Consider the following 24,252-nt stretch of genomic DNA (forward strand, 5'->3'; position numbering starts at 1 on the left):
ATGTGTGCCTTGCCTTGCCTTGCCTTGCCTTGCCTTGCCTTGCCTTGCCTTGCCTTGCCTTGCCTTGCCTTGCCTTGCCTTGCGCCCAGAAGGAAAATTCTTGCCTTGCGAGCAGAAGGAAAATTCAAACAGATTTCTGCAAGAAGACAAAATAAAATGCTTACAGTACCTGGTATTCCTAGGCAGTCTCCCACTCAAGTACTAACCAGGCCCAACTCTGTTTAGCTTCTGAGATCAGACAGGATCAGACGTTGTCAGAGTGGTTTGGCCATAAGCAACAGTTAGTTGGAAATGTGCCGTTTTTCTTGCCTTGCCTTGCGCCCAGAAGGAAAATTCTTGCCTTGCGAGCAGAAGGAAAATTCAAACAGATTTCTGCAAGGAGACAAAATAAAATGCTTACAGTACTTGGTATTCCTAGGCAGTCTCACACTCAAGTACTAACCAGGCCCAACTCTGTTTAGCTTCTCAGATCAGACAGGATCAGGCATTGTCAGAGTGGTTTGGACGTAAACAACAGTCTGGAAATGTGCGCCTTGCCTTGCCTTGCCTTGCCTTGCCTTGCCTTGCCTTGCCTTGCCTTGCCTTGCCTTGCCTTGCCTTGCCTTGCCTTGCCTTGCCTTGCCTTGCCTTGCCTTGCCTTGCCTTGCCTTGCCTTGCCTTGCGCCCAGAAGGAAAATTCTTGCCTTGCGAGCAGAAGGAAAATTCAAACAGATTTCTGCAAGAAGACAAAATAAAATGCTTACAGTACCTGGTATTCCTAGGCAGTCTCCCACTCAAGTACTAACCAGGCCCAACTCTGTTTAGCTTCTGAGATCAGACGGGATCAGGCGTTGTCAGAGTGGTTTGGCCATAAGCAACAGTTAGTTGGAAATGTGCCGTTTTTCTTGCCTTGCCTTGCGCCCAGAAGGAAAATTCTTGCCTTGCGAGCAGAAGGAAAATTCAAACAGATTTCTGCAAGGAGACAAAATAAAATGCTTACAGTACTTGGTATTCCTAGGCAGTCTCACACTCAAGTACTAACCAGGCCCAACTCTGTTTAGCTTCTCAGATCAGACAGGATCAGGCATTGTCAGAGTGGTTTGGACGTAAACAACAGTCTGGAAATGTGTGCCTTGCCTTGCCTTGCCTTGCCTTGCCTTGCCTTGCCTTGCCTTGCCTTGCCTTGCCTTGCCTTGCCTTGCCTTGCCTTGCCTTGCCTTGCCTTGCCTTGCGCCCAGAAGGAAAATTCTTGCCTTGCGAGCAGAAGGAAAATTCAAACAGATTTCTGCAAGGAGACAAAATAAAATGCTTACAGTACTTGGTATTCCTAGGCAGTCTCACACTCAAGTACTAACCAGGCCCAACTCTGTTTAGCTTCTCAGATCAGACAGGATCAGGCATTGTCAGAGTGGTTTGGACGTAAACAACAGTCTGGAAATGTGCGCCTTGCCTTGCCTTGCCTTGCCTTGCCTTGCCTTGCCTTGCCTTGCCTTGCCTTGCCTTGCCTTGCCTTGCCTTGCCTTGCCTTGCCTTGCCTTGCCTTGCGCCCAGAAGGAAAATTCTTGCCTTGCGAGCAGAAGGAAAATTCAAACAGATTTCTGCAAGAAGACAAAATAAAATGCTTACAGTACCTGGTATTCCTAGGCAGTCTCCCACTCAAGTACTAACCAGGCCCAACTCTGTTTAGCTTCTGAGATCAGACGGGATCAGGCGTTGTCAGAGTGGTTTGGCCATAAGCAACAGTTAGTTGGAAATGTGCCGTTTTTCTTGCCTTGCCTTGCGCCCAGAAGGAAAATTCTTGCGTTGCGAGCAGAAGGAAAATTCAAACAGATTTCTGCAAGGAGACAAAATAAAATGCTTACAGTACTTGGTATTCCTAGGCAGTCTCACACTCAAGTACTAACCAGGCCCAACTCTGTTTAGCTTCTCAGATCAGACAGGATCAGGCATTGTCAGAGTGGTTTGGACGTAAACAACAGTCTGGAAATGTGCGCCTTGCCTTGCCTTGCCTTGCCTTGCCTTGCCTTGCCTTGCCTTGCCTTGCCTTGCCTTGCCTTGCCTTGCCTTGCCTTGCCTTGCCTTGCCTTGCCTTGCGCCCAGAAGGAAAATTCTTGCCTTGCGAGCAGAAGGAAAATTCAAACAGATTTCTGCAAGGAGACAAAATAAAATGCTTACAGTACTTGGTATTCCTAGGCAGTCTCACACTCAAGTACTAACCAGGCCCAACTCTGTTTAGCTTCTCAGATCAGACAGGATCAGGCATTGTCAGAGTGGTTTGGACGTAAACAACAGTCTGGAAATGTGCGCCTTGCCTTGCCTTGCCTTGCCTTGCCTTGCCTTGCCTTGCCTTGCCTTGCCTTGCCTTGCCTTGCCTTGCCTTGCCTTGCCTTGCCTTGCCTTGCCTTGCCTTGCGCCCAGAAGGAAAATTCTTGCCTTGCGAGCAGAAGGAAAATTCAAAGAGATTTCTGCAAGAAGACAAAATAAAATGCTTACAGTACCTGGTATTCCTAGGCAGTCTCCCACTCAAGTACTAACCAGGCCCAACTCTGTTTAGCTTCTGAGATCAGACAGGATCAGACGTTGTCAGAGTGGTTTGGCCATAAGCAACAGTTAGTTGGAAATGTGCCGTTTTTCTTGCCTTGCCTTGCGCCCAGAAGGAAAATTCTTGCCTTGCGAGCAGAAGGAAAATTCAAACAGATTTCTGCAAGGAGACAAAATAAAATGCTTACAGTACTTGGTATTCCTAGGCAGTCTCACACTCAAGTACTAACCAGGCCCAACTCTGTTTAGCTTCTCAGATCAGACAGGATCAGGCATTGTCAGAGTGGTTTGGACGTAAACAACAGTCTGGAAATGTGCGCCTTGCCTTGCCTTGCCTTGCCTTGCCTTGCCTTGCCTTGCCTTGCCTTGCCTTGCCTTGCCTTGCCTTGCCTTGCCTTGCCTTGCCTTGCCTTGCCTTGCCTTGCCTTGCCTTGCCTTGCCTTGCGCCCAGAAGGAAAATTCTTGCCTCGCGAGCAGAAGGAAAATTCAAACAGATTTCTGCAAGAAGACAAAATAAAATGCTTACAGTACCTGGTATTCCTAGGCAGTCTCCCACTCAAGTACTAACCAGGCCCAACTCTGTTTAGCTTCTGAGATCAGACAGGATCAGACATTGTCAGAGTGGTTTGGCCATAAGCAACAGTTAGTTGGAAATGTGCCGTTTTTCTTGCCTTGCCTTGCGCCCAGAAGGAAAATTCTTGCCTTGCGAGCAGAAGGAAAATTCAAACAGATTTCTGCAAGGAGACAAAATAAAATGCTTACAGTACTTGGTATTCCTAGGCAGTCTCACACTCAAGTACTAACCAGGCCCAACTCTGTTTAGCTTCTCAGATCAGACAGGATCAGGCATTGTCAGAGTGGTTTGGACGTAAACAACAGTCTGGAAATGTGCGCCTTGCCTTGCCTTGCCTTGCCTTGCCTTGCCTTGCCTTGCCTTGCCTTGCCTTGCCTTGCCTTGCCTTGCCTTGCCTTGCCTTGCCTTGCCTTGCCTTGCGCCCAGAAGGAAAATTCTTGCCTTGCGAGCAGAAGGAAAATTCAAACAGATTTCTGCAAGAAGACAAAATAAAATGGTTACAGTACCTGGTATTCCTAGGCAGTCTCCCACTCAAGTACTAACCAGGCCCAACTCTGTTTAGCTTCTGAGATCAGACAGGATCAGACGTTGTCAGAGTGGTTTGGCCATAAGCAACAGTTAGTTGGAAATGTGCCGTTTTTCTTGCCTTGCCTTGCGCCCAGAAGGAAAATTCTTGCCTTGCGAGCAGAAGGAAAATTCAAACAGATTTCTGCAAGGAGACAAAATAAAATGCTTACAGTACTTGGTATTCCTAGGCAGTCTCACACTCAAGTACTAACCAGGCCCAACTCTGTTTAGCTTCTCAGATCAGACAGGATCAGGCATTGTCAGAGTGGTTTGGACGTAAACAACAGTCTGGAAATGTGCGCCTTGCCTTGCCTTGCCTTGCCTTGCCTTGCCTTGCCTTGCCTTGCCTTGCCTTGCCTTGCCTTGCCTTGCCTTGCCTTGCCTTGCCTTGCCTTGCCTTGCCTTGCCTTGCCTTGCGCCCAGAAGGAAAATTCTTGCCTTGCGAGCAGAAGGAAAATTCAAACAGATTTCTGCAAGAAGACAAAATAAAATGCTTACAGTACCTGGTATTCCTAGGCAGTCTCCCACTCAAGTACTAACCAGGCCCAACTCTGTTTAGCTTCTGAGATCAGACGGGATCAGGCGTTGTCAGAGTGGTTTGGCCATAAGCAACAGTTAGTTGGAAATGTGCCGTTTTTCTTGCCTTGCCTTGCGCCCAGAAGGAAAATTCTTGCCTTGCGAGCAGAAGGAAAATTCAAACAGATTTCTGCAAGGAGACAAAATAAAATGCTTACAGTACTTGGTATTCCTAGGCAGTCTCACACTCAAGTACTAACCAGGCCCAACTCTGTTTAGCTTCTCAGATCAGACAGGATCAGGCATTGTCAGAGTGGTTTGGACGTAAACAACAGTCTGGAAATGTGTGCCTTGCCTTGCCTTGCCTTGCCTTGCCTTGCCTTGCCTTGCCTTGCCTTGCCTTGCCTTGCCTTGCCTTGCGCCCAGAAGGAAAATTCTTGCCTTGCGAGCAGAAGGAAAATTCAAACAGATTTCTGCAAGGAGACAAAATAAAATGCTTACAGTACTTGGTATTCCTAGGCAGTCTCACACTCAAGTACTAACCAGGCCCAACTCTGTTTAGCTTCTCAGATCAGACAGGATCAGGCATTGTCAGAGTGGTTTGGACGTAAACAACAGTCTGGAAATGTGCGCCTTGCCTTGCCTTGCCTTGCCTTGCCTTGCCTTGCCTTGCCTTGCCTTGCCTTGCCTTGCCTTGCCTTGCCTTGCCTTGCCTTGCCTTGCCTTGCCTTGCCTTGCCTTGCCTTGCCTTGCCTTGCCTTGCCTTGCGCCCAGAAGGAAAATTCTTGCCTTGCGAGCAGAAGGAAAATTCAAAGAGATTTCTGCAAGAAGACAAAATAAAATGCTTACAGTACCTGGTATTCCTAGGCAGTCTCCCACTCAAGTACTAACCAGGCCCAACTCTGTTTAGCTTCTGAGATCAGACAGGATCAGACGTTGTCAGAGTGGTTTGGCCATAAGCAACAGTTAGTTGGAAATGTGCCGTTTTTCTTGCCTTGCCTTGCGCCCAGAAGGAAAATTCTTGCCTTGCGAGCAGAAGGAAAATTCAAACAGATTTCTGCAAGGAGACAAAATAAAATGCTTACAGTACTTGGTATTCCTAGGCAGTCTCACACTCAAGTACTAACCAGGCCCAACTCTGTTTAGCTTCTCAGATCAGACAGGATCAGGCATTGTCAGAGTGGTTTGGACGTAAACAACAGTCTGGAAATGTGCGCCTTGCCTTGCCTTGCCTTGCCTTGCCTTGCCTTGCCTTGCCTTGCCTTGCCTTGCCTTGCCTTGCCTTGCCTTGCCTTGCCTTGCCTTGCGCCCAGAAGGAAAATTCTTGCCTCGCGAGCAGAAGGAAAATTCAAACAGATTTCTGCAAGAAGACAAAATAAAATGCTTACAGTACCTGGTATTCCTAGGCAGTCTCCCACTCAAGTACTAACCAGGCCCAACTCTGTTTAGCTTCTGAGATCAGACAGGATCAGACGTTGTCAGAGTGGTTTGGCCATAAGCAACAGTTAGTTGGAAATGTGCCGTTTTTCTTGCCTTGCCTTGCGCCCAGAAGGAAAATTCTTGCCTTGCGAGCAGAAGGAAAATTCAAACAGATTTCTGCAAGGAGACAAAATAAAATGCTTACAGTACTTGGTATTCCTAGGCAGTCTCACACTCAAGTACTAACCAGGCCCAACTCTGTTTAGCTTCTCAGATCAGACAGGATCAGGCATTGTCAGAGTGGTTTGGACGTAAACAACAGTCTGGAAATGTGCGCCTTGCCTTGCCTTGCCTTGCCTTGCCTTGCCTTGCCTTGCCTTGCCTTGCCTTGCCTTGCCTTGCCTTGCCTTGCCTTGCCTTGCCTTGCCTTGCCTTGCCTTGCCTTGCCTTGCCTTGCCTTGCCTTGCCTTGCCTTGCGCCCAGAAGGAAAATTCTTGCCTTGCGAGCAGAAGGAAAATTCAAACAGATTTCTGCAAGAAGACAAAATAAAATGGTTACAGTACCTGGTATTCCTAGGCAGTCTCCCACTCAAGTACTAACCAGGCCCAACTCTGTTTAGCTTCTGAGATCAGACAGGATCAGACGTTGTCAGAGTGGTTTGGCCATAAGCAACAGTTAGTTGGAAATGTGCCGTTTTTCTTGCCTTGCCTTGCGCCCAGAAGGAAAATTCTTGCCTTGCGAGCAGAAGGAAAATTCAAACAGATTTCTGCAAGGAGACAAAATAAAATGCTTACAGTACTTGGTATTCCTAGGCAGTCTCACACTCAAGTACTAACCAGGCCCAACTCTGTTTAGCTTCTCAGATCAGACAGGATCAGGCATTGTCAGAGTGGTTTGGACGTAAACAACAGTCTGGAAATGTGCGCCTTGCCTTGCCTTGCCTTGCCTTGCCTTGCCTTGCCTTGCCTTGCCTTGCCTTGCCTTGCCTTGCCTTGCCTTGCCTTGCCTTGCCTTGCCTTGCCTTGCCTTGCCTTGCCTTGCCTTGCGCCCAGAAGGAAAATTCTTGCCTTGCGAGCAGAAGGAAAATTCAAACAGATTTCTGCAAGAAGACAAAATAAAATGCTTACAGTACCTGGTATTCCTAGGCAGTCTCCCACTCAAGTACTAACCAGGCCCAACTCTGTTTAGCTTCTGAGATCAGACGGGATCAGGCGTTGTCAGAGTGGTTTGGCCATAAGCAACAGTTAGTTGGAAATGTGCCGTTTTTCTTGCCTTGCCTTGCGCCCAGAAGGAAAATTCTTGCCTTGCGAGCAGAAGGAAAATTCAAACAGATTTCTGCAAGGAGACAAAATAAAATGCTTACAGTACTTGGTATTCCTAGGCAGTCTCACACTCAAGTACTAACCAGGCCCAACTCTGTTTAGCTTCTCAGATCAGACAGGATCAGGCATTGTCAGAGTGGTTTGGACGTAAACAACAGTCTGGAAATGTGTGCCTTGCCTTGCCTTGCCTTGCCTTGCCTTGCCTTGCCTTGCCTTGCCTTGCCTTGCGCCCAGAAGGAAAATTCTTGCCTTGCGAGCAGAAGGAAAATTCAAACAGATTTCTGCAAGGAGACAAAATAAAATGCTTACAGTACTTGGTATTCCTAGGCAGTCTCACACTCAAGTACTAACCAGGCCCAACTCTGTTTAGCTTCTCAGATCAGACAGGATCAGGCATTGTCAGAGTGGTTTGGACGTAAACAACAGTCTGGAAATGTGCGCCTTGCCTTGCCTTGCCTTGCCTTGCCTTGCCTTGCCTTGCCTTGCCTTGCCTTGCCTTGCCTTGCCTTGCCTTGCCTTGCCTTGCCTTGCGCCCAGAAGGAAAATTCTTGCCTTGCGAGCAGAAGGAAAATTCAAACAGATTTCTGCAAGAAGACAAAATAAAATGCTTACAGTACCTGGTATTCCTAGGCAGTCTCCCACTCAAGTACTAACCAGGCCCAACTCTGTTTAGCTTCTGAGATCAGACAGGATCAGACGTTGTCAGAGTGGTTTGGCCATAAGCAACAGTTAGTTGGAAATGTGCCGTTTTTCTTGCCTTGCCTTGCGCCCAGAAGGAAAATTCTTGCCTTGCGAGCAGAAGGAAAATTCAAACAGATTTCTGCAAGGAGACAAAATAAAATGCTTACAGTACTTGGTATTCCTAGGCAGTCTCACACTCAAGTACTAACCAGGCCCAACTCTGTTTAGCTTCTCAGATCAGACAGGATCAGGCATTGTCAGAGTGGTTTGGACGTAAACAACAGTCTGGAAATGTGCGCCTTGCCTTGCCTTGCCTTGCCTTGCCTTGCCTTGCCTTGCCTTGCCTTGCCTTGCCTTGCCTTGCCTTGCCTTGCCTTGCCTTGCCTTGCCTTGCGCCCAGAAGGAAAATTCTTGCCTTGCGAGCAGAAGGAAAATTCAAACAGATTTCTGCAAGAAGACAAAATAAAATGCTTACAGTACCTGGTATTCCTAGGCAGTCTCCCACTCAAGTACTAACCAGGCCCAACTCTGTTTAGCTTCTGAGATCAGACAGGATCAGACGTTGTCAGAGTGGTTTGGCCATAAGCAACAGTTAGTTGGAAATGTGCCGTTTTTCTTGCCTTGCCTTGCGCCCAGAAGGAAAATTCTTGCCTTGCGAGCAGAAGGAAAATTCAAACAGATTTCTGCAAGGAGACAAAATAAAATGCTTACAGTACTTGGTATTCCTAGGCAGTCTCACACTCAAGTACTAACCAGGCCCAACTCTGTTTAGCTTCTCAGATCAGACAGGATCAGGCATTGTCAGAGTGGTTTGGACGTAAACAACAGTCTGGAAATGTGCGCCTTGCCTTGCCTTGCCTTGCCTTGCCTTGCCTTGCCTTGCCTTGCCTTGCCTTGCCTTGCCTTGCCTTGCCTTGCCTTGCCTTGCCTTGCGCCCAGAAGGAAAATTCTTGCCTTGCGAGCAGAAGGAAAATTCAAACAGATTTCTGCAAGAAGACAAAATAAAATGCTTACAGTACCTGGTATTCCTAGGCAGTCTCCCACTCAAGTACTAACCAGGCCCAACTCTGTTTAGCTTCTGAGATCAGACAGGATCAGACGTTGTCAGAGTGGTTTGGCCATAAGCAACAGCTAGTTGGAAATGTGCCGTTTTTCTTGCCTTGCCTTGCGCCCAGAAGGAAAATTCTTGCCTTGCGAGCAGAAGGAAAATTCAAACAGATTTCTGCAAGGAGACAAAATAAAATGCTTACAGTACTTGGTATTCCTAGGCAGTCTCACACTCAAGTACTAACCAGGCCCAACTCTGTTTAGCTTCTCAGATCAGACAGGATCAGGCATTGTCAGAGTGGTTTGGACGTAAACAACAGTCTGGAAATGTGCGCCTTGCCTTGCCTTGCCTTGCCTTGCCTTGCCTTGCCTTGCCTTGCCTTGCCTTGCCTTGCCTTGCCTTGCCTTGCCTTGCCTTGCCTTGCCTTGCCTTGCCTTGCCTTGCCTTGCCTTGCGCCCAGAAGGAAAATTCTTGCCTTGCGAGCAGAAGGAAAATTCAAACAGATTTCTGCAAGAAGACAAAATAAAATGCTTACAGTACCTGGTATTCCTAGGCAGTCTCCCACTCAAGTACTAACCAGGCCCAACTCTGTTTAGCTTCTGAGATCAGACGGGATCAGGCGTTGTCAGAGTGGTTTGGCCATAAGCAACAGTTAGTTGGAAATGTGCCGTTTTTCTTGCCTTGCCTTGCGCCCAGAAGGAAAATTCTTGCCTTGCGAGCAGAAGGAAAATTCAAACAGATTTCTGCAAGGAGACAAAATAAAATGCTTACAGTACTTGGTATTCCTAGGCAGTCTCACACTCAAGTACTAACCAGGCCCAACTCTGTTTAGCTTCTCAGATCAGACAGGATCAGGCATTGTCAGAGTGGTTTGGACGTAAACAACAGTCTGGAAATGTGTGCCTTGCCTTGCCTTGCCTTGCCTTGCCTTGCCTTGCCTTGCGCCCAGAAGGAAAATTCTTGCCTTGCGAGCAGAAGGAAAATTCAAACAGATTTCTGCAAGGAGACAAAATAAAATGCTTACAGTACTTGGTATTCCTAGGCAGTCTCACACTCAAGTACTAACCAGGCCCAACTCTGTTTAGCTTCTCAGATCAGACAGGATCAGGCATTGTCAGAGTGGTTTGGACGTAAACAACAGTCTGGAAATGTGCGCCTTGCCTTGCCTTGCCTTGCCTTGCCTTGCCTTGCCTTGCCTTGCCTTGCCTTGCCTTGCCTTGCCTTGCCTTGCCTTGCCTTGCCTTGCCTTGCCTTGCCTTGCCTTGCCTTGCCTTGCCTTGCGCCCAGAAGGAAAATTCTTGCCTTGCGAGCAGAAGGAAAATTCAAACAGATTTCTGCAAGAAGACAAAATAAAATGCTTACAGTACCTGGTATTCCTAGGCAGTCTCCCACTCAAGTACTAACCAGGCCCAACTCTGTTTAGCTTCTGAGATCAGACGGGATCAGGCGTTGTCAGAGTGGTTTGGCCATAAGCAACAGTTAGTTGGAAATGTGCCGTTTTTCTTGCCTTGCCTTGCGCCCAGAAGGAAAATTCTTGCGTTGCGAGCAGAAGGAAAATTCAAACAGATTTCTGCAAGGAGACAAAATAAAATGCTTACAGTACTTGGTATTCCTAGGCAGTCTCACACTCAAGTACTAACCAGGCCCAACTCTGTTTAGCTTCTCAGATCAGACAGGATCAGGCATTGTCAGAGTGGTTTGGACGTAAACAACAGTCTGGAAATGTGCGCCTTGCCTTTCCTTGCCTTGCCTTGCCTTGCCTTGCCTTGCCTTGCCTTGCGCCCAGAAGGAAAATTCTTGCCTTGCGAGCAGAAGGAAAATTCAAACAGATTTCTGCAAGGAGACAAAATAAAATGCTTACAGTACTTGGTATTCCTAGGCAGTCTCACACTCAAGTACTAACCAGGCCCAACTCTGTTTAGCTTCTCAGATCAGACAGGATCAGGCATTGTCAGAGTGGTTTGGACGTAAACAACAGTCTGGAAATGTGCGCCTTGCCTTGCCTTGCCTTGCCTTGCCTTGCCTTGCCTTGCCTTGCCTTGCCTTGCCTTGCCTTGCCTTGCCTTGCCTTGCCTTGCCTTGCCTTGCCTTGCGCCCAGAAGGAAAATTCTTGCCTTGCGAGCAGAAGGAAAATTCAAACAGATTTCTGCAAGAAGACAAAATAAAATGCTTACAGTACCTGGTATTCCTAGGCAGTCTCCCACTCAAGTACTAACCAGGCCCAACTCTGTTTAGCTTCTGAGATCAGACAGGATCAGACGTTGTCAGAGTGGTTTGGCCATAAGCAACAGTTAGTTGGAAATGTGCCGTTTTTCTTGCCTTGCCTTGCGCCCAGAAGGAAAATTCTTGCCTTGCGAGCAGAAGGAAAATTCAAACAGATTTCTGCAAGGAGACAAAATAAAATGCTTACAGTACTTGGTATTCCTAGGCAGTCTCACACTCAAGTACTAACCAGGCCCAACTCTGTTTAGCTTCTCAGATCAGACAGGATCAGGCATTGTCAGAGTGGTTTGGACGTAAACAACAGTCTGGAAATGTGCGCCTTGCCTTGCCTTGCCTTGCCTTGCCTTGCCTTGCCTTGCCTTGCCTTGCCTTGCCTTGCCTTGCCTTGCCTTGCCTTGCCTTGCCTTGCCTTGCCTTGCCTTGCCTTGCCTTGCCTTGCGCCCAGAAGGAAAATTCTTGCCTTGCGAGCAGAAGGAAAATTCAAACAGATTTCTGCAAGAAGACAAAATAAAATGCTTACAGTACCTGGTATTCCTAGGCAGTCTCCCACTCAAGTACTAACCAGGCCCAACTCTGTTTAGCTTCTGAGATCAGACAGGATCAGACGTTGTCAGAGTGGTTTGGCCATAAGCAACAGTTAGTTGGAAATGTGCCGTTTTTCTTGCCTTGCCTTGCGCCCAGAAGGAAAATTCTTGCCTTGCGAGCAGAAGGAAAATTCAAACAGATTTCTGCAAGGAGACAAAATAAAATGCTTACAGTACTTGGTATTCCTAGGCAGTCTCACACTCAAGTACTAACCAGGCCCAACTCTGTTTAGCTTCTCAGATCAGACAGGATCAGGCATTGTCAGAGTGGTTTGGACGTAAACAACAGTCTGGAAATGTGCGCCTTGCCTTGCCTTGCCTTGCCTTGCCTTGCCTTGCCTTGCCTTGCCTTGCCTTGCCTTGCCTTGCCTTGCCTTGCCTTGCCTTGCCTTGCCTTGCCTTGCGCCCAGAAGGAAAATTCTTGCCTTGCGAGCAGAAGGAAAATTCAAACAGATTTCTGCAAGAAGACAAAATAAAATGCTTACAGTACCTGGTATTACTAGGCAGTCTCCCACTCAAGTACTAAACAGGCCCAACTCTGTTTAGTTTCTGAGATCTGACAGGATCAGGCGTTGTTAGAGTGGTTTGGCCGTAAGCAACAGCTTGTAGGAAATGTGCCATTTTTCTTGCCTTGCGATCAGAAGGAAAATTCTTGCCTTGCGACCAGAAGGAAAATTCAAACAGATTTCTGCAAGAAGACAAAATAAAATGCTTACAGTACCTGGTATTCCTAGGCAGTCTCCCACTCAAGTACTAACCAGGCCCAACTCTGTTTAGCTTCTGACATCAGACGGGATCAGGCGTTGTCAGAGTGGTTTGGCCATAAGCAACAGTTAGTTGGAAATGTGCCGTTTTTCTTGCCTTGCCTTGCCTTGCGCCCAGAAGGAAAATTCTTGCCTTGCGAGCAGAAGGAAAATTCAAACAGATTTCTGCTAGAAGACAAAATAAAATGCTTACAGTACCTGGTATTCCTAGGCAGTCTCCCACTCAAGTACTACCCAGGCCCAACTCTGTTTAGCTTCTGAGATCAGACGGGATCAGGCGTTGTCAGAGTGGTTTGGCCGTAAGCAACAGTTAGTTGGAAATGTGCCGTTTTTCTTGCCTTGCCTTGCGACCAGAAGGAAAATTCTTGCCTTGCGAGCAGAAGGAAAATTCAAACAGATTTCTGCAAGGAGACAAAATAAAATGCTTACAGTACCTGGTATTCCTAGGCAGTCTCACACTCAAGTACTAACCAGGCCCAACTCTCTTTAGCGTCTCAGATCAGACAGGATCAGGCATTGTCAGAGTGGTTTGGACGTAAACAACAGTCTGGAAATGTGCGCCTTGCCTTGCCTTGCCTTGCCTTGCCTTGCCTTGCCTTGCCTTGCCTTGCCTTGCCTTGCCTTGCCTTGCCTTGCCTTGCCTTGCCTTGCCTTGCCTTGCCTTGCCTTGCCTTGCGCCCAGAAGGAAAATTCTTGCCTTGCGAGCAGAAGGAAAATTCAAACAGATTTCTGCAAGAAGACAAAATAAAATGCTTACAGTACCTGGTATTCCTAGGCAGTCTCCCACTCAAGTACTAACCAGGCCCAACTCTGTTTAGCTTCTGAGATCAGACGGGATCAGGCGTTGTCAGAGTGGTTTGGCCATAAGCAACAGTTAGTTGGAAATGTGCCGTTTTTCTTGCCTTGCCTTGCGCCCAGAAGGAAAATTCTTGCCTTGCGAGCAGAAGGAAAATTCAAACAGATTTCTGCAAGGAGACAAAATAAAATGCTTACAGTACTTGGTATTCCTAGGCAGTCTCACACTCAAGTACTAACCAGGCCCAACTCTGTTTAGCTTCTCAGATCAGACAGGATCAGGCATTGTCAGAGTGGTTTGGACGTAAACAACAGTCTGGAAATGTGTGCCTTGCCTTGCCTTGCCTTGCCTTGCCTTGCCTTGCCTTGCGCCCAGAAGGAAAATTCTTGCCTTGCGAGCAGAAGGAAAATTCAAACAGATTTCTGCAAGAAGACAAAATAAAATGCTTACAGTACCTGGTATTCCTAGGCAGTCTCCCACTCAAGTACTAACCAGGCCCAACTCTGTTTAGCTTCTGAGATCAGACAGGATCAGACGTTGTCAGAGTGGTTTGGCCATAAGCAACAGTTAGTTGGAAATGTGCCGTTTTTCTTGCCTTGCCTTGCGCCCAGAAGGAAAATTCTTGCCTTGCGAGCAGAAGGAAAATTCAAACAGATTTCTGCAAGGAGACAAAATAAAATGCTTACAGTACTTGGTATTCCTAGGCAGTCTCACACTCAAGTACTAACCAGGCCCAACTCTGTTTAGCTTCTCAGATCAGACAGGATCAGGCATTGTCAGAGTGGTTTGGACGTAAACAACAGTCTGGAAATGTGCGCCTTGCCTTGCCTTGCCTTGCCTTGCCTTGCCTTGCCTTGCCTTGCCTTGCCTTGCCTTGCCTTGCCTTGCCTTGCGCCCAGAAGGAAAATTCTTGCCTTGCGAGCAGAAGGAAAATTCAAACAGATTTCTGCAAGAAGACAAAATAAAATGCTTACAGTACCTGGTATTACTAGGCAGTCTCCCACTCAAGTACTAAACAGGCCCAACTCTGTTTAGTTTCTGAGATCTGACAGGATCAGGCGTTGTTAGAGTGGTTTGGCCGTAAGCAACAGCTTGTTGGAAATGTGCCATTTTTCTTGCCTTGCGATCAGAAGGAAAATTCTTGCCTTGCGACCAGAAGGAAAATTCAAACAGATTTCTGCAAGAAGACAAAATAAAATGCTTACAGTACCTGGTATTCCTAGGCAGTCTCCCACTCAAGTACTAACCAGGCCCAACTCTGTTTAGCTTCTGACATCAGACGGGATCAGGCGTTGTCAGAGTGGTTTGGCCATAAGCAACAGTTAGTTGGAAATGTGCCGTTTTTCTTGCCTTGCCTTGCCTTGCGCCCAGAAGGAAAATTCTTGCCTTGCGAGCAGAAGGAAAATTCAAACAGATTTCTGCTAGAAGACAAAATAAAATGCTTACAGTACCTGGTATTCCTAGGCAGTCTCCCACTCAAGTACTACCCAGGCCCAACTCTGTTTAGCTTCTGAGATCAGACGGGATCAGGCGTTGTCAGAGTGGTTTGGCCGTAAGCAACAGTTAGTTGGAAATGTGCCGTTTTTCTTGCCTTGCCTTGCGACCAGAAGGAAAATTCTTGCCTTGCGAGCAGAAGGAAAATTCAAACAGATTTCTGCAAGGAGACAAAATAAAATGCTTACAGTACCTGGTATTCCTAGGCAGTCTCACACTCAAGTACTAACCAGGCCCAACTCTCTTTAGCGTCTCAGATCAGACAGGATCAGGCATTGTCAGAGTGGTTTGGACGTAAACAACAGTCTGGAAATGTGCGCCTTGCCTTGCCTTGCCTTGCCTTGCCTTGCCTTGCCTTGCCTTGCCTTGCCTTGCCTTGCCTTGCCTTGCCTTGCCTTGCCTTGCCTTGCCTTGCCTTGCGCCCAGAAGGAAAATTCTTGCCTTGCGAGCAGAAGGAAAATTCAAACAGATTTCTGCAAGAAGACAAAATAAAATGCTTACAGTACCTGGTATTCCTAGGCAGTCTCCCACTCAAGTACTAACCAGGCCCAACTCTGTTTAGCTTCTGAGATCAGACGGGATCAGGCGTTGTCAGAGTGGTTTGGCCATAAGCAACAGTTAGTTGGAAATGTGCCGTTTTTCTTGCCTTGCCTTGCGCCCAGAAGGAAAATTCTTGCCTTGCGAGCAGAAGGAAAATTCAAACAGATTTCTGCAAGGAGACAAAATAAAATGCTTACAGTACTTGGTATTCCTAGGCAGTCTCACACTCAAGTACTAACCAGGCCCAACTCTGTTTAGCTTCTCAGATCAGACAGGATCAGGCATTGTCAGAGTGGTTTGGACGTAAACAACAGTCTGGAAATGTGTGCCTTGCCTTGCCTTGCCTTGCCTTGCCTTGCCTTGCGCCCAGAAGGAAAATTCTTGCCTTGCGAGCAGAAGGAAAATTCAAACAGATTTCTGCAAGAAGACAAAATAAAATGCTTACAGTACCTGGTATTCCTAGGCAGTCTCCCACTCAAGTACTTACCAGGCCCAACTCTGTTTAGCTTCTGAGATCAGACAGGATCAGACGTTGTCAGAGTGGTTTGGCCATAAGCAACAGTTAGTTGGAAATGTGCCGTTTTTCTTGCCTTGCCTTGCGCCCAGAAGGAAAATTCTTGCCTTGCGAGCAGAAGGAAAATTCAAACAGATTTCTGCAAGGAGACAAAATAAAATGCTTACAGTACTTGGTATTCCTAGGCAGTCTCACACTCAAGTACTAACCAGGCCCAACTCTGTTTAGCTTCTCAGATCAGACAGGATCAGGCATTGTCAGAGTGGTTTGGACGTAAACAACAGTCTGGAAATGTGCGCCTTGCCTTGCCTTGCCTTGCCTTGCCTTGCCTTGCCTTGCCTTGCCTTGCCTTGCCTTGCCTTGCCTTGCCTTGCCTTGCCTTGCCTTGCCTTGCCTTGCGCCCAGAAGGAAAATTCTTGCCTTGCGAGCAGAAGGAAAATTCAAACAGATTTCTGCAAGAAGACAAAATAAAATGCTTACAGTACCTGGTATTCCTAGGCAGTCTCCCACTCAAGTACTAACCAGGCCCAACTCTGTTTAGCTTCTGAGATCAGACGGGATCAGGCGTTGTCAGAGTGGTTTGGCCATAAGCAACAGTTAGTTGGAAATGTGCCGTTTTTCTTGCCTTGCCTTGCGCCCAGAAGGAAAATTCTTGCCTTGCGAGCAGAAGGAAAATTCAAACAGATTTCTGCAAGGAGACAAAATAAAATGCTTACAGTACTTGGTATTCCTAGGCAGTCTCACACTCAAGTACTAACCAGGCCCAACTCTGTTTAGCTTCTCAGATCAGACAGGATCAGGCATTGTCAGAGTGGTTTGGACGTAAACAACAGTCTGGAAATGTGTGCCTTGCCTTGCCTTGCCTTGCCTTGCCTTGCCTTGCCTTGCCTTGCCTTGCCTTGCCTTGCCTTGCCTTGCCTTGCCTTGCCTTGCCTTGCGCCCAGAAGGAAAATTCTTGCCTTGCGAGCAGAAGGAAAATTCAAACAGATTTCTGCAAGGAGACAAAATAAAATGCTTACAGTACTTGGTATTCCTAGGCAGTCTCACACTCAAGTACTAACCAGGCCCAACTCTGTTTAGCTTCTCAGATCAGACAGGATCAGGCATTGTCAGAGTGGTTTGGACGTAAACAACAGTCTGGAAATGTGCGCCTTGCCTTGCCTTGCCTTGCCTTGCCTTGCCTTGCCTTGCCTTGCCTTGCCTTGCCTTGCCTTGCCTTGCCTTGCCTTGCCTTGCCTTGCCTTGCCTTGCCTTGCGCCCAGAAGGAAAATTCTTGCCTTGCGAGCAGAAGGAAAATTCAAACAGATTTCTGCAAGAAGACAAAATAAAATGCTTACAGTACCTGGTATTCCTAGGCAGTCTCCCACTCAAGTACTAACCAGGCCCAACTCTGTTTAGCTTCTGAGATCAGACGGGATCAGGCGTTGTCAGAGTGGTTTGGCCATAAGCAACAGTTAGTTGGAAATGTGCCGTTTTTCTTGCCTTGCCTTGCGCCCAGAAGGAAAATTCTTGCGTTGCGAGCAGAAGGAAAATTCAAACAGATTTCTGCAAGGAGACAAAATAAAATGCTTACAGTACTTGGTATTCCTAGGCAGTCTCACACTCAAGTACTAACCAGGCCCAACTCTGTTTAGCTTCTCAGATCAGACAGGATCAGGCATTGTCAGAGTGGTTTGGACGTAAACAACAGTCTGGAAATGTGCGCCTTGCCTTGCCTTGCCTTGCCTTGCCTTGCCTTGCCTTGCCTTGCCTTGCCTTGCCTTGCCTTGCCTTGCCTTGCCTTGCCTTGCCTTGCCTTGCCTTGCCTTGCCTTGCGCCCAGAAGGAAAATTCTTGCCTTGCGAGCAGAAGGAAAATTCAAACAGATTTCTGCAAGGAGACAAAATAAAATGCTTACAGTACTTGGTATTCCTAGGCAGTCTCACACTCAAGTACTAACCAGGCCCAACTCTGTTTAGCTTCTCAGATCAGACAGGATCAGGCATTGTCAGAGTGGTTTGGACGTAAACAACAGTCTGGAAATGTGCGCCTTGCCTTGCCTTGCCTTGCCTTGCCTTGCCTTGCCTTGCCTTGCCTTGCCTTGCCTTGCCTTGCCTTGCCTTGCCTTGCCTTGCCTTGCGCCCAGAAGGAAAATTCTTGCCTTGCGAGCAGAAGGAAAATTCAAACAGATTTCTGCAAGAAGACAAAATAAAATGCTTACAGTACCTGGTATTCCTAGGCAGTCTCCCACTCAAGTACTAACCAGGCCCAACTCTGTTTAGCTTCTGAGATCAGACAGGATCAGACGTTGTCAGAGTGGTTTGGCCATAAGCAACAGTTAGTTGGAAATGTGCCGTTTTTCTTGCCTTGCCTTGCGCCCAGAAGGAAAATTCTTGCCTTGCGAGCAGAAGGAAAATTCAAACAGATTTCTGCAAGGAGACAAAATAAAATGCTTACAGTACTTGGTATTCCTAGGCAGTCTCACACTCAAGTACTAACCAGGCCCAACTCTGTTTAGCTTCTCAGATCAGACAGGATCAGGCATTGTCAGAGTGGTTTGGACGTAAACAACAGTCTGGAAATGTGCGCCTTGCCTTGCCTTGCCTTGCCTTGCCTTGCCTTGCCTTGCCTTGCCTTGCCTTGCCTTGCCTTGCCTTGCCTTGCCTTGCCTTGCCTTGCCTTGCCTTGCCTTGCCTTGCCTTGCCTTGCCTTGCCTTGCCTTGCCTTGCGCCCAGAAGGAAAATTCTTGCCTTGCGAGCAGAAGGAAAATTCAAACAGATTTCTGCAAGAAGACAAAATAAAATGCTTACAGTACCTGGTATTCCTAGGCAGTCTCCCACTCAAGTACTAACCAGGCCCAACTCTGTTTAGCTTCTGAGATCAGACAGGATCAGACGTTGTCAGAGTGGTTTGGCCATAAGCAACAGTTAGTTGGAAATGTGCCGTTTTTCTTGCCTTGCCTTGCGCCCAGAAGGAAAATTCTTGCCTTGCGAGCAGAAGGAAAATTCAAACAGATTTCTGCAAGGAGACAAAATAAAATGCTTACAGTACTTGGTATTCCTAGGCAGTCTCACACTCAAGTACTAACCAGGCCCAACTCTGTTTAGCTTCTCAGATCAGACAGGATCAGGCATTGTCAGAGTGGTTTGGACGTAAACAACAGTCTGGAAATGTGCGCCTTGCCTTGCCTTGCCTTGCCTTGCCTTGCCTTGCCTTGCCTTGCCTTGCCTTGCCTTGCCTTGCCTTGCCTTGCCTTGCCTTGCCTTGCCTTGCCTTGCCTTGCCTTGCCTTGCCTTGCCTTGCCTTGCCTTGCGCCCAGAAGGAAAATTCTTGCCTTGCGAGCAGAAGGAAAATTCAAACAGATTTCTGCAAGAAGACAAAATAAAATGCTTACAGTACCTGGTATTCCTAGGCAGTCTCCCACTCAAGTACTAACCAGGCCCAACTCTGTTTAGCTTCTGAGATCAGACGGGATCAGGCGTTGTCAGAGTGGTTTGGCCATAAGCAACAGTTAGTTGGAAATGTGCCGTTTTTCTTGCCTTGCCTTGCGCCCAGAAGGAAAATTCTTGCGTTGCGAGCAGAAGGAAAATTCAAACAGATTTCTGCAAGGAGACAAAATAAAATGCTTACAGTACTTGGTATTCCTAGGCAGTCTCACACTCAAGTACTAACCAGGCCCAACTCTGTTTAGCTTCTCAGATCAGACAGGATCAGGCATTGTCAGAGTGGTTTGGACGTAAACAACAGTCTGGAAATGTGCGCCTTGCCTTGCCTTGCCTTGCCTTGCCTTGCCTTGCCTTGCCTTGCCTTGCCTTGCCTTGCCTTGCCTTGCCTTGCCTTGCCTTGCCTTGCGCCCAGAAGGAAAATTCTTGCCTTGCGAGCAGAAGGAAAATTCAAACAGATTTCTGCAAGGAGACAAAATAAAATGCTTACAGTACTTGGTATTCCTAGGCAGTCTCACACTCAAGTACTAACCAGGCCCAACTCTGTTTAGCTTCTCAGATCAGACAGGATCAGGCATTGTCAGAGTGGTTTGGACGTAAACAACAGTCTGGAAATGTGCGCCTTGCCTTGCCTTGCCTTGCCTTGCCTTGCCTTGCCTTGCCTTGCCTTGCCTTGCCTTGCCTTGCCTTGCCTTGCCTTGCCTTGCCTTGCCTTGCCTTGCCTTGCCTTGCGCCCAGAAGGAAAATTCTTGCCTTGCGAGCAGAAGGAAAATTCAAACAGATTTCTGCAAGAAGACAAAATAAAATGCTTACAGTACCTGGTATTCCTAGGCAGTCTCCCACTCAAGTACTAACCAGGCCCAACTCTGTTTAGCTTCTGAGATCAGACAGGATCAGACGTTGTCAGAGTGGTTTGGCCATAAGCAACAGTTAGTTGGAAATGTGCCGTTTTTCTTGCCTTGCCTTGCGCCCAGAAGGAAAATTCTTGCCTTGCGAGCAGAAGGAAAATTCAAACAGATTTCTGCAAGGAGACAAAATAAAATGCTTACAGTACTTGGTATTCCTAGGCAGTCTCACACTCAAGTACTAACCAGGCCCAACTCTGTTTAGCTTCTCAGATCAGACAGGATCAGGCATTGTCAGAGTGGTTTGGACGTAAACAACAGTCTGGAAATGTGCGCCTTGCCTTGCCTTGCCTTGCCTTGCCTTGCCTTGCCTTGCCTTGCCTTGCCTTGCCTTGCCTTGCCTTGCCTTGCCTTGCCTTGCCTTGCCTTGCCTTGCGCCCAGAAGGAAAATTCTTGCCTTGCGAGCAGAAGGAAAATTCAAACAGATTTCTGCAAGAAGACAAAATAAAATGCTTACAGTACCTGGTATTCCTAGGCAGTCTCCCACTCAAGTACTAACCAGGCCCAACTCTGTTTAGCTTCTGAGATCAGACAGGATCAGACGTTGTCAGAGTGGTTTGGCCATAAGCAACAGTTAGTTGGAAATGTGCCGTTTTTCTTGCCTTGCCTTGCGCCCAGAAGGAAAATTCTTGCCTTGCGAGCAGAAGGAAAATTCAAACAGATTTCTGCAAGGAGACAAAATAAAATGCTTACAGTACTTGGTATTCCTAGGCAGTCTCACACTCAAGTACTAACCAGGCCCAACTCTGTTTAGCTTCTCAGATCAGACAGGATCAGGCATTGTCAGAGTGGTTTGGACGTAAACAACAGTCTGGAAATGTGCGCCTTGCCTTGCCTTGCCTTGCCTTGCCTTGCCTTGCCTTGCCTTGCCTTGCCTTGCCTTGCCTTGCCTTGCCTTGCCTTGCCTTGCCTTGCCTTGCGCCCAGAAGGAAAATTCTTGCCTTGCGAGCAGAAGGAAAATTCAAACAGATTTCTGCAAGAAGACAAAATAAAATGCTTACAGTACCTGGTATTACTAGGCAGTCTCCCACTCAAGTACTAAACAGGCCCAACTCTGTTTAGTTTCTGAGATCTGACAGGATCAGGCGTTGTTAGAGTGGTTTGGCCGTAAGCAACAGCTTGTTGGAAATGTGCCATTTTTCTTGCCTTGCGATCAGAAGGAAAATTCTTGCCTTGCGACCAGAAGGAAAATTCAAACAGATTTCTGCAAGAAGACAAAATAAAATGCTTACAGTACCTGGTATTCCTAGGCAGTCTCCCACTCAAGTACTAACCAGGCCCAACTCTGTTTAGCTTCTGACATAAGACGGGATCAGGCGTTGTCAGAGTGGTTTGGCCATAAGCAACAGTTAGTTGGAAATGTGCCGTTTTTCTTGCCTTGCCTTGCCTTGCGCCCAGAAGGAAAATTCTTGCCTTGCGAGCAGAAGGAAAATTCAAACAGATTTCTGCTAGAAGACAAAATAAAATGCTTACAGTACCTGGTATTCCTAGGCAGTCTCCCACTCAAGTACTACCCAGGCCCAACTCTGTTTAGCTTCTGAGATCAGACGGGATCAGGCGTTGTCAGAGTGGTTTGGCCGTAAGCAACAGTTAGTTGGAAATGTGCCGTTTTTCTTGCCTTGCCTTGCGACCAGAAGGAAAATTCTTGCCTTGCGAGCAGAAGGAAAATTCAAACAGATTTCTGCAAGGAGACAAAATAAAATGCTTACAGTACCTGGTATTCCTAGGCAGTCTCACACTCAAGTACTAACCAGGCCCAACTCTCTTTAGCGTCTCAGATCAGACAGGATCAGGCATTGTCAGAGTGGTTTGGACGTAAACAACAGTCTGGAAATGTGCGCCTTGCCTTGCCTTGCCTTGCCTTGCCTTGCCTTGCCTTGCCTTGCCTTGCCTTGCCTTGCCTTGCCTTGCCTTGCCTTGCCTTGCCTTGCCTTGCCTTGCCTTGCCTTGCGCCCAGAAGGAAAATTCTTGCCTTGCGAGCAGAAGGAAAATTCAAACAGATTTCTGCAAGAAGACAAAATAAAATGCTTACAGTACCTGGTATTCCTAGGCAGTCTCCCACTCAAGTACTAACCAGGCCCAACTCTGTTTAGCTTCTGAGATCAGACGGGATCAGGCGTTGTCAGAGTGGTTTGGCCATAAGCAACAGTTAGTTGGAAATGTGCCGTTTTTCTTGCCTTGCCTTGCGCCCAGAAGGAAAATTCTTGCCTTGCGAGCAGAAGGAAAATTCAAACAGATTTCTGCAAGGAGACAAAATAAAATGCTTACAGTACTTGGTATTCCTAGGCAGTCTCACACTCAAGTACTAACCAGGCCCAACTCTGTTTAGCTTCTCAGATCAGACAGGATCAGGCATTGTCAGAGTGGTTTGGACGTAAACAACAGTCTGGAAATGTGTGCCTTGCCTTGCCTTGCCTTGCCTTGCCTTGCCTTGCCTTGCCATGCCTTGCCTTGCCTTGCCTTGCCTTGCCTTGCCTTGCCTTGCGCCCAGAAGGAAAATTCTTGCCTTGCGAGCAGAAGGAAAATTCAAACAGATTTCTGCAAGAAGACAAAATAAAATGCTTACAGTACCTGGTATTCCTAGGCAGTCTCCCACTCAAGTACTAACCAGGCCCAACTCTGTTTAGCTTCTGAGATCAGACAGGATCAGACGTTGTCAGAGTGGTTTGGCCATAAGCAACAGTTAGTTGGAAATGTGCCGTTTTTCTTGCCTTGCCTTGCGCCCAGAAGGAAAATTCTTGCCTTGCGAGCAGAAGGAAAATTCAAACAGATTTCTGCAAGGAGACAAAATAAAATGCTTACAGTACTTGGTATTCCTAGGCAGTCTCACACTCAAGTACTAACCAGGCCCAACTCTGTTTAGCTTCTCAGATCAGACAGGATCAGGCATTGTCAGAGTGGTTTGGACGTAAACAACAGTCTGGAAATGTGCGCCTTGCCTTGCCTTGCCTTGCCTTGCCTTGCCTTGCCTTGCCTTGCCTTGCCTTGCCTTGCCTTGCCTTGCCTTGCCTTGCCTTGCCTTGCCTTGCCTTGCCTTGCCTTGCCTTGCGCCCAGAAGGAAAATTCTTGCCTTGCGAGCAGAAGGAAAATTCAAACAGATTTCTGCAAGAAGACAAAATAAAATGCTTACAGTACCTGGTATTACTAGGCAGTCTCCCACTCAAGTACTAAACAGGCCCAACTCTGTTTAGTTTCTGAGATCTGACAGGATCAGGCGTTGTTAGAGTGGTTTGGCCGTAAGCAACAGCTTGTTGGAAATGTGCCATTTTTCTTGCCTTGCGATCAGAAGGAAAATTCTTGCCTTGCGACCAGAAGGAAAATTCAAACAGATTTCTGCAAGAAGACAAAATAAAATGCTTACAGTACCTGGTATTCCTAGGCAGTCTCCCACTCAAGTACTAACCAGGCCCAACTCTGTTTAGCTTCTGACATCAGACGGGATCAGGCGTTGTCAGAGTGGTTTGGCCATAAGCAACAGTTAGTTGGAAATGTGCCGTTTTTCTTGCCTTGCCTTGCCTTGCGCCCAGAAGGAAAATTCTTGCCTTGCGAGCAGAAGGAAAATTCAAACAGATTTCTGCTAGAAGACAAAATAAAATGCTTACAGTACCTGGTATTCCTAGGCAGTCTCCCACTCAAGTACTACCCAGGCCCAACTCTGTTTAGCTTCTGAGATCAGACGGGATCAGGCGTTGTCAGAGTGGTTTGGCCGTAAGCAACAGTTAGTTGGAAATGTGCCGTTTTTCTTGCCTTGCCTTGCGACCAGAAGGAAAATTCTTGCCTTGCGAGCAGAAGGAAAATTCAAACAGATTTCTGCAAGGAGACAAAATAAAATGCTTACAGTACCTGGTATTCCTAGGCAGTCTCACACTCAAGTACTAACCAGGCCCAACTCTCTTTAGCGTCTCAGATCAGACAGGATCAGGCATTGTCAGAGTGGTTTGGACGTAAACAACAGTCTGGAAATGTGCGCCTTGCCTTGCCTTGCCTTGCCTTGCCTTGCCTTGCCTTGCCTTGCCTTGCCTTGCCTTGCCTTGCCTTGCCTTGCCTTGCCTTGCGCCCAGAAGGAAAATTCTTGCCTTGCGAGCAGAAGGAAAATTCAAACAGATTTCTGCAAGAAGACAAAATAAAATGCTTACAGTACCTGGTATTCCTAGGCAGTCTCCCACTCAAGTACTAACCAGGCCCAACTCTGTTTAGCTTCTGAGATCAGACAGGATCAGACGTTGTCAGAGTGGTTTGGCCATAAGCAACAGTTAGTTGGAAATGTGCCGTTTTTCTTGCCTTGCCTTGCGCCCAGAAGGAAAATTCTTGCCTTGCGAGCAGAAGGAAAATTCAAACAGATTTCTGCAAGGAGACAAAATAAA

The 24,252-nt window shown here is 47.3% G+C and overlaps 16 non-coding genes and 28 pseudogenes across 16 annotated transcripts; all 44 read right to left on the reverse strand.

Annotated features, from left to right (window-relative positions):
• Nucleotides 1–157: 157 nt before the first annotated feature.
• On the reverse strand, nucleotides 158–276 carry LOC132878697 (5S ribosomal RNA; annotated as a pseudogene).
• Nucleotides 277–736: 460 nt separating this feature from the next.
• Nucleotides 737–855, reverse strand: LOC132876899 (5S ribosomal RNA). The gene has a single exon (XR_009652596.1). It is a non-coding gene; the product is annotated as a 5S ribosomal RNA (ribosomal RNA).
• A 743-nt stretch (nucleotides 856–1,598) lies between these two features.
• LOC132876900 (5S ribosomal RNA) lies at nucleotides 1,599–1,717 on the reverse strand. The gene has a single exon (XR_009652597.1). It is a non-coding gene; the product is annotated as a 5S ribosomal RNA (ribosomal RNA).
• A 748-nt stretch (nucleotides 1,718–2,465) lies between these two features.
• LOC132878699 (5S ribosomal RNA) lies at nucleotides 2,466–2,584 on the reverse strand (annotated as a pseudogene).
• A 455-nt stretch (nucleotides 2,585–3,039) lies between these two features.
• On the reverse strand, nucleotides 3,040–3,158 carry LOC132879566 (5S ribosomal RNA; annotated as a pseudogene).
• Nucleotides 3,159–3,588: 430 nt separating this feature from the next.
• On the reverse strand, nucleotides 3,589–3,707 carry LOC132879597 (5S ribosomal RNA; annotated as a pseudogene).
• A 445-nt stretch (nucleotides 3,708–4,152) lies between these two features.
• Nucleotides 4,153–4,271, reverse strand: LOC132876902 (5S ribosomal RNA). The gene has a single exon (XR_009652599.1). It is a non-coding gene; the product is annotated as a 5S ribosomal RNA (ribosomal RNA).
• Nucleotides 4,272–5,019: 748 nt separating this feature from the next.
• LOC132878700 (5S ribosomal RNA) lies at nucleotides 5,020–5,138 on the reverse strand (annotated as a pseudogene).
• Nucleotides 5,139–5,558: 420 nt separating this feature from the next.
• Nucleotides 5,559–5,677, reverse strand: LOC132878701 (5S ribosomal RNA; annotated as a pseudogene).
• Nucleotides 5,678–6,147: 470 nt separating this feature from the next.
• On the reverse strand, nucleotides 6,148–6,266 carry LOC132879598 (5S ribosomal RNA; annotated as a pseudogene).
• Nucleotides 6,267–6,716: 450 nt separating this feature from the next.
• LOC132876903 (5S ribosomal RNA) lies at nucleotides 6,717–6,835 on the reverse strand. The gene has a single exon (XR_009652600.1). It is a non-coding gene; the product is annotated as a 5S ribosomal RNA (ribosomal RNA).
• A 688-nt stretch (nucleotides 6,836–7,523) lies between these two features.
• LOC132878702 (5S ribosomal RNA) lies at nucleotides 7,524–7,642 on the reverse strand (annotated as a pseudogene).
• A 425-nt stretch (nucleotides 7,643–8,067) lies between these two features.
• On the reverse strand, nucleotides 8,068–8,186 carry LOC132878703 (5S ribosomal RNA; annotated as a pseudogene).
• A 420-nt stretch (nucleotides 8,187–8,606) lies between these two features.
• On the reverse strand, nucleotides 8,607–8,725 carry LOC132878704 (5S ribosomal RNA; annotated as a pseudogene).
• Nucleotides 8,726–9,175: 450 nt separating this feature from the next.
• On the reverse strand, nucleotides 9,176–9,294 carry LOC132876904 (5S ribosomal RNA). Its single transcript, XR_009652601.1, has one exon. It is a non-coding gene; the product is annotated as a 5S ribosomal RNA (ribosomal RNA).
• A 708-nt stretch (nucleotides 9,295–10,002) lies between these two features.
• Nucleotides 10,003–10,121, reverse strand: LOC132876905 (5S ribosomal RNA). Its single transcript, XR_009652602.1, has one exon. It is a non-coding gene; the product is annotated as a 5S ribosomal RNA (ribosomal RNA).
• Nucleotides 10,122–10,814: 693 nt separating this feature from the next.
• On the reverse strand, nucleotides 10,815–10,933 carry LOC132878705 (5S ribosomal RNA; annotated as a pseudogene).
• A 450-nt stretch (nucleotides 10,934–11,383) lies between these two features.
• Nucleotides 11,384–11,502, reverse strand: LOC132878706 (5S ribosomal RNA; annotated as a pseudogene).
• A 430-nt stretch (nucleotides 11,503–11,932) lies between these two features.
• Nucleotides 11,933–12,051, reverse strand: LOC132879916 (5S ribosomal RNA; annotated as a pseudogene).
• Nucleotides 12,052–12,163: 112 nt separating this feature from the next.
• On the reverse strand, nucleotides 12,164–12,282 carry LOC132878358 (5S ribosomal RNA; annotated as a pseudogene).
• A 122-nt stretch (nucleotides 12,283–12,404) lies between these two features.
• LOC132878833 (5S ribosomal RNA) lies at nucleotides 12,405–12,523 on the reverse strand. Its single transcript, XR_009653768.1, has one exon. It is a non-coding gene; the product is annotated as a 5S ribosomal RNA (ribosomal RNA).
• A 445-nt stretch (nucleotides 12,524–12,968) lies between these two features.
• LOC132876906 (5S ribosomal RNA) lies at nucleotides 12,969–13,087 on the reverse strand. Its single transcript, XR_009652603.1, has one exon. It is a non-coding gene; the product is annotated as a 5S ribosomal RNA (ribosomal RNA).
• A 370-nt stretch (nucleotides 13,088–13,457) lies between these two features.
• Nucleotides 13,458–13,576, reverse strand: LOC132878707 (5S ribosomal RNA; annotated as a pseudogene).
• Nucleotides 13,577–13,981: 405 nt separating this feature from the next.
• Nucleotides 13,982–14,100, reverse strand: LOC132879917 (5S ribosomal RNA; annotated as a pseudogene).
• Nucleotides 14,101–14,212: 112 nt separating this feature from the next.
• On the reverse strand, nucleotides 14,213–14,331 carry LOC132878359 (5S ribosomal RNA; annotated as a pseudogene).
• A 122-nt stretch (nucleotides 14,332–14,453) lies between these two features.
• Nucleotides 14,454–14,572, reverse strand: LOC132878951 (5S ribosomal RNA). Its single transcript, XR_009653781.1, has one exon. It is a non-coding gene; the product is annotated as a 5S ribosomal RNA (ribosomal RNA).
• Nucleotides 14,573–15,002: 430 nt separating this feature from the next.
• LOC132876907 (5S ribosomal RNA) lies at nucleotides 15,003–15,121 on the reverse strand. The gene has a single exon (XR_009652604.1). It is a non-coding gene; the product is annotated as a 5S ribosomal RNA (ribosomal RNA).
• Nucleotides 15,122–15,486: 365 nt separating this feature from the next.
• On the reverse strand, nucleotides 15,487–15,605 carry LOC132879398 (5S ribosomal RNA; annotated as a pseudogene).
• A 430-nt stretch (nucleotides 15,606–16,035) lies between these two features.
• Nucleotides 16,036–16,154, reverse strand: LOC132876908 (5S ribosomal RNA). The gene has a single exon (XR_009652605.1). It is a non-coding gene; the product is annotated as a 5S ribosomal RNA (ribosomal RNA).
• Nucleotides 16,155–16,892: 738 nt separating this feature from the next.
• LOC132876909 (5S ribosomal RNA) lies at nucleotides 16,893–17,011 on the reverse strand. Its single transcript, XR_009652606.1, has one exon. It is a non-coding gene; the product is annotated as a 5S ribosomal RNA (ribosomal RNA).
• A 743-nt stretch (nucleotides 17,012–17,754) lies between these two features.
• Nucleotides 17,755–17,873, reverse strand: LOC132878708 (5S ribosomal RNA; annotated as a pseudogene).
• A 470-nt stretch (nucleotides 17,874–18,343) lies between these two features.
• On the reverse strand, nucleotides 18,344–18,462 carry LOC132878710 (5S ribosomal RNA; annotated as a pseudogene).
• A 465-nt stretch (nucleotides 18,463–18,927) lies between these two features.
• On the reverse strand, nucleotides 18,928–19,046 carry LOC132876910 (5S ribosomal RNA). The gene has a single exon (XR_009652607.1). It is a non-coding gene; the product is annotated as a 5S ribosomal RNA (ribosomal RNA).
• Nucleotides 19,047–19,789: 743 nt separating this feature from the next.
• LOC132878711 (5S ribosomal RNA) lies at nucleotides 19,790–19,908 on the reverse strand (annotated as a pseudogene).
• A 430-nt stretch (nucleotides 19,909–20,338) lies between these two features.
• On the reverse strand, nucleotides 20,339–20,457 carry LOC132878712 (5S ribosomal RNA; annotated as a pseudogene).
• A 425-nt stretch (nucleotides 20,458–20,882) lies between these two features.
• On the reverse strand, nucleotides 20,883–21,001 carry LOC132879918 (5S ribosomal RNA; annotated as a pseudogene).
• Nucleotides 21,002–21,113: 112 nt separating this feature from the next.
• On the reverse strand, nucleotides 21,114–21,232 carry LOC132879609 (5S ribosomal RNA; annotated as a pseudogene).
• A 122-nt stretch (nucleotides 21,233–21,354) lies between these two features.
• Nucleotides 21,355–21,473, reverse strand: LOC132879070 (5S ribosomal RNA). Its single transcript, XR_009653792.1, has one exon. It is a non-coding gene; the product is annotated as a 5S ribosomal RNA (ribosomal RNA).
• Nucleotides 21,474–21,913: 440 nt separating this feature from the next.
• On the reverse strand, nucleotides 21,914–22,032 carry LOC132876911 (5S ribosomal RNA). The gene has a single exon (XR_009652608.1). It is a non-coding gene; the product is annotated as a 5S ribosomal RNA (ribosomal RNA).
• Nucleotides 22,033–22,447: 415 nt separating this feature from the next.
• Nucleotides 22,448–22,566, reverse strand: LOC132878713 (5S ribosomal RNA; annotated as a pseudogene).
• A 445-nt stretch (nucleotides 22,567–23,011) lies between these two features.
• LOC132879919 (5S ribosomal RNA) lies at nucleotides 23,012–23,130 on the reverse strand (annotated as a pseudogene).
• Nucleotides 23,131–23,242: 112 nt separating this feature from the next.
• LOC132878360 (5S ribosomal RNA) lies at nucleotides 23,243–23,361 on the reverse strand (annotated as a pseudogene).
• Nucleotides 23,362–23,483: 122 nt separating this feature from the next.
• On the reverse strand, nucleotides 23,484–23,602 carry LOC132879189 (5S ribosomal RNA). Its single transcript, XR_009653804.1, has one exon. It is a non-coding gene; the product is annotated as a 5S ribosomal RNA (ribosomal RNA).
• A 415-nt stretch (nucleotides 23,603–24,017) lies between these two features.
• On the reverse strand, nucleotides 24,018–24,136 carry LOC132878714 (5S ribosomal RNA; annotated as a pseudogene).
• Nucleotides 24,137–24,252: the final 116 nt, after the last annotated feature.

This window comes from Neoarius graeffei (assembly GCF_027579695.1).
Source record: "Neoarius graeffei isolate fNeoGra1 chromosome 18 unlocalized genomic scaffold, fNeoGra1.pri SUPER_18_unloc_1, whole genome shotgun sequence".
Taxonomy (NCBI): domain Eukaryota; kingdom Metazoa; phylum Chordata; class Actinopteri; order Siluriformes; family Ariidae; genus Neoarius; species Neoarius graeffei.